This window comes from Pavona decussata, unplaced genomic scaffold (assembly GCF_977016875.1).
Source record: "Pavona decussata unplaced genomic scaffold, jaPavDecu1.1 SCAFFOLD_156, whole genome shotgun sequence".
In the NCBI taxonomy this organism is placed as follows: domain Eukaryota; kingdom Metazoa; phylum Cnidaria; class Anthozoa; order Scleractinia; family Agariciidae; genus Pavona; species Pavona decussata.
The window spans coordinates 6769420-6774723 of record NW_028145568.1 but is presented as its reverse complement, the minus strand read 5'-3'; positions in this window follow the sequence as shown (position 1 = coordinate 6774723).

The window sequence follows — 5304 nt, the reverse complement described above, 5'->3', positions numbered from 1 at the left end:
TGTGTTAGCTATTGTTTGCACTCCAAGAAGTTGTTTACTGGTTATTTTAGCTCACTATCGCTTTGTTCTTTGCGGTTTCAAACTTAAAGTTTTCAGACTAATAGGGCCTCTTCATATGAGCCCGGCAAGCGGGACGAATTTTGTCTTCTGTTCATATGGAAAATTTAATCCCGGTTACCGAGATGAAAAATGTCCAAATGGCCCACAAAATATTCGTGGAACCGTGTTCCGACGTGTTAGCGACCTTACAAGCCATCCGCAGTTGAATGGCATATAAGAAAAAATTTCCAGCTCGGTTACCGAGATCTCGGTTTTTGCGACCGAGATCTCGGTAACCGGGCCAGCCCGCCTTCTCATATGAACACATCAAAATTTTGGTAGAGAAAAGAGTGGCGAGGCGAGATCTCGGAAACCGAGCCAGCTCGGTCGACCGGGGCCCATATGAAGAGGCCTTTTTTTTTAAGACTCCCGTCTATGCAACAAGCAACTTCTAAAATCGTTAACAGAAAGGCTTAGATCTAGCTTCAAATTTTTATTCCACTCTAATTCAAATTTCAAATGGTAAAAAAATTGTCATTGAACTATTAGAATTAAATCTTTAAAAACAAATATATTTCAGTTATTCTAGCTTTTGTTGTTTGTTCTATCAAGCTCCTCACCTCCGCCGTTGGGATCAGTCTGCCGTTGATATTTTGTACTTGAGATAATTTGCTGATTCAGGCCTACAAGTGATCCGGCACCACTCATTGGTTTGTCGCTGTGGAATTGCAGATTTTATTGTATTGAGGTTCTAGTACTTGTTTTTTAGTGTGGGTGTTTAGTGTGACAGTCAAATGAAAGCTGATGAGGACTGCATCTGTAGGGCACATTGTCTTTAAAATTGTGCAAAATAGAAATTAGGATACTTTTCCAATTGTGAACATTTTTTTTAAAATGCTTCAAGACAAAAAGGTGTTATAAAACGTGTTTTTCCTGATAGAAGTTATTAAATACTCTTGTCCAATTTTGCCGACCATCCGCACTCATCTGTTATTTTAAGCCTAAACTGCCCTTAGAAGTTTAGCATTAGTTCATAAACAGTTTCCCCGTGTATAGCAAAATCAGCTCAGTGGCAACGATTGTTAAAGCACCTGTTTATCCCTGGAGTCAAAACTAGATTTATTCGGTAATGTAGTTCGCAATGGCTCATGGTTCCCTTTATTATGCTGCACAAGATGCTCCTTGATTCTGTGGATGCAAAACGAAAATGAGACCATCGGATCAGAATTACAGGTGGTCTGTTTTCAAAGGGTTTTTTTAGTCTCCTCGATATTTTACTGCAAAATAAAACTTGAGAATGAAGCGATTATCTGAAGAGAAATAAATTTAGCTGGAATGCAAAAACTATGAAAGTTTGAAGGCAAAGAGCTCTGCAAAGTCCCAGAGAATGTTCTTGATTGAGACAAAAAATTCAAGGTGCATGTGTATAAACCACATTTTGTAGTGGGAAACCGCGCTTCGTCAATGCACACGTCGATGCGAACTTTAAAGCGTTCCATTTGTCATTTGGCTGTGCGTAGGTAAAATAGTTTCAATTTTTTTCAGGTTCATAAAAAGCATTGTTTTATTGTTAGTTGGAAAATTAGATAAATAATCAGCAAATTTCGCCCAATGCATCTCTTTTTTTTTATTATTTTGTTTTAGCCCTACTCTTTGTTTAATTTTAAAATTAATTTACTAAAAGAATTAGTTTTAATAAGCCAGCAGCTTCAGGACGTGACAATAATTTAAATCAATGTTAGAATCCACGCTGGGTCTTCCGCCAAATCTTTGTGAAATTAATAAAATTTCAGTTAAACTAAGATCACGTCGAGCTTTTTCATTACGTATTGAAAATTACAGTGCCAGGGATTGCATAAACGTGAACTCAGGAGACGCCGAGCAGAACTTTTCGTCCTTTTCAAATAAGGTAGAGCATGTCTTTAAGACTGTACATGTTTCAAAAACTCACATCCAGCAGCTAATGTTGTATATTTTATTTGGACATTATTGTCTGTTTACTTCAACGCTTTCATACCTCCTATAGCGAATAAGGCTCTAAGGAAAGCATATATTTGGATTATTTTTATTAAACCGCTGCGAGGAGAAATGATCAATCTTGTCTCAAAAGAATTGACAAATCGATCAAAGTTACATGCTCAATTAATCATTTCACAACATTGTTTTCTGAACTCTTTACAATTAAATCCCTTTTGCAACCGGTTAACTGTGCTTATTCCATTTCTGGTTTGAGAGTAGATTAGGAGAGCATAAAAGAAACACTAACAGAGTTGTTACTGTTCCCTTGACGTAAATACGTTTGTATCAGCAATTCACTAAACGTGACTTTACACGCGGTTAATTTCACAGCGGTTGACAGTGTTTACCCCTGGCTCTTGTCTTGTTTTGTGTTCGGCTTTCTGTGTGTGGTTACACGGTCTTAGGAAAAGATAATAGAGGTTTTCATTAGCATGCCGGGTTCTTTTTAATTTCTTAAAGGCCTGATGTGAAAGAAATTGATTTCACTTTAACAACACACCGGCACCAGATACCGCTCACCGCAAATGCGAATCTAAAGAAATAGCATTTTTACACATATCCACCAAGTAGTTGTGAGTTTCTTTGAAAGCACTCCTGGGTACAAAGTCAAATCGTTTTTTTCGCTTCAGATGCGCAAAATAACAAAGAGTACGACACTCCGACCGCGAGGCAAGTGAAACCCACAATTTTGTTTCGGTTGTTCAGTTTTATACTCAACCAAAATAGTGAGAAAAATTAAAAGGGCTGTGGGTTGTTGACCATTAATATAAGGTGTGGCTATGTATAGCCATAATATTTTACAACAAGATGTGCTTGTTCTTAAGAAATATTTTAAAAGAAAACGGACATCTTTTGCCGATTCATGTAACCGAAATGCCTTATTACCAACTATTACTCAAGTTGGCGGCCCTTTGATTAAAGTGTTCAATTGTGAAGCAATGATCAATGGCAAATTATCATATAAGAATCAATAAACACAGGACCGCGTTTATCAAACCTTGAGCTGTGTTTCTTAATTAAGGTTGTTTGGTCATTGTTTGGGATTGATAAAATATCGATTTCCAGCATGACGTACAATACAGATGTTATCAACCAACGGTCTAAAATAATATTTAACCTGAAATTAAGTAAATAAGCAGTCATCATTTCATGATGTTCTTCCGACACAATTTTATTATCGTTCTCCAGTAATAACCATTAAGAGTACATTCAACAATTAAGAGTACCATTCAAAACAAACAGGACTAAACCCAACAGGGAAGGTTATCTGCTTGAATCATTCAACAGTTTACTGCGAAATTAAAATGACCAAAAGATCGTAATTGTAGTTTTAGGGTGTGTTAGCGTCGATTGAAATCGGTTTTTTGCTGATGGAAAAGACCAATCAAATCGATCCGTGAAGCGTAACCAACCTTGACTTTGACATCACGAAATCGGACAGTCTGTCTTGCTTTTTAATAACCTGAATTTTTCAAAAAGCTGTGGGTTCCGCCGTTCAGCTCCAATGATCTGTCATAACGATTTGTACACGCCTCAAACGCTAATAAAGTTTATCAGCCTTCGAAATTTGACTTCAATCATAGGCAAGCATTTTCTTTCTATCAACTAACGACTTCCTTCAACTTCAAGTATGACTGTTATTAAGTATTAAAGAAAGGGCAAAAGTTCAGAGAAGAAATCATTTACAACGCATCTCTAGTGTAGCCTTACACAGAAGATTTTATCGCTGGTTGTTTGTTCTTTTTACATTCCAGTCTACGTTACATGACTAGTAAGAAGGTAAACTTGACACTTTAAATAGGTCCTGAAAAGATCTCATCTGTACAGAGTTGCTCGGTGAACCTGTTTCCAACTTCATGTGTTGACGAACAGAAACTATGCACCCTTAAAATAAAATACTAATAATCAACTGAAAAATAAATATGTGTTGGCATTAGATGCTTATAAAAGGTAATAATGAATTAAAAGCAATTGTTAAAAGTTAATGGCTGAACTGTTCAATTAAATTACATTCGGATTATATGGGTGGATATATATAATAGTGGTTCTCACTTAGCCTTTCTCAAACAATCCGATTAATATGTCTCGTATGGCATTACCCACTCCCGTTTTAATTTCCGTTATCAAGAGGAGTTGAGTTACTATCTTAATTAATATTTCAGTCGAAAATTTGTTCTTTTCACTAGAGGCTTTACCATAACGGTGGGCTACAGAGTCCGGAGAATTTCAAAGACAGGAAAAGACACCCATAAATATGGAATGGGAAACGCAAGTCTGAGTTGCACCTTCGTACATAATTATGCTCCGAAGAATGGAGACCACACATTTTGAAAGACCAAAGAGCGAAACTTTCTGAACATTCTCGAAACAGTGCTCATCTCTCTTAAACAAAGAAAACTGATCGACTAAATCATAGCCGTGTTCACTGTGGTGTTCACAGAAACCTAATGAGGTAATTAACGGCCCTTAATGCCATTGAATGTCTTTTGATAAACCCACAGCAACTGACAACATTGCAAAGGAAATGATTTAAGCGTCTTTAAGCTATTCAGTGAATGTTTGAATACTAACATCGTATGTATGAAGACTCAACTGACCTCCTTTACACCTTTCGAGCACTGTTCACATGACCAGCAATTTGGTCAAACACTGGCAAAAGCGATAAAGACGTCCGTTTCCGTTCCTTATTGTATTTTAAGTGCTGCGGAACACATAGACAAGAAATCAAGAGCGCTAAGTTTGCCGTGCAACTCCATGTCCTGTCGCTCAAGTTCAAAGTCAAAAGGGACACGAGTTTCGGCACATCAAAGGGAAAGGCTTCACTTCAAACAAACAATAATAAGTTGGATGTTTGTTTTTTAAATACCTCTGAAATGCCTCCATAAGTTATTATTTCTTGTCCAAAATGGTTTAATAAAATTGGGTCACCTATATAATCTTCAAATTAAATCACCACTATCTTATCGTTGGCTTTTTAATAAGGACAAGCACCCCTATTGTCACAAAAGATTTCATGAGCCTTCTGGTCGGCTTTGAAAGCAAAATATTCCAGTTTAGCCACCGAAAATCTAAATTCCTGTGATGAGAAGCTTATAATACTTCGGCAAAACCGATCTTCCTGCCAACATTAGAAACAATATTTAAGAACGCAAATTCCATTCAATTGTTTCCGTCTCACAAGCTAAATTAAAAAGTATATTAATTCTCATCTCGACCAATCAGAAACGAGATCAACAGAACGTTTGG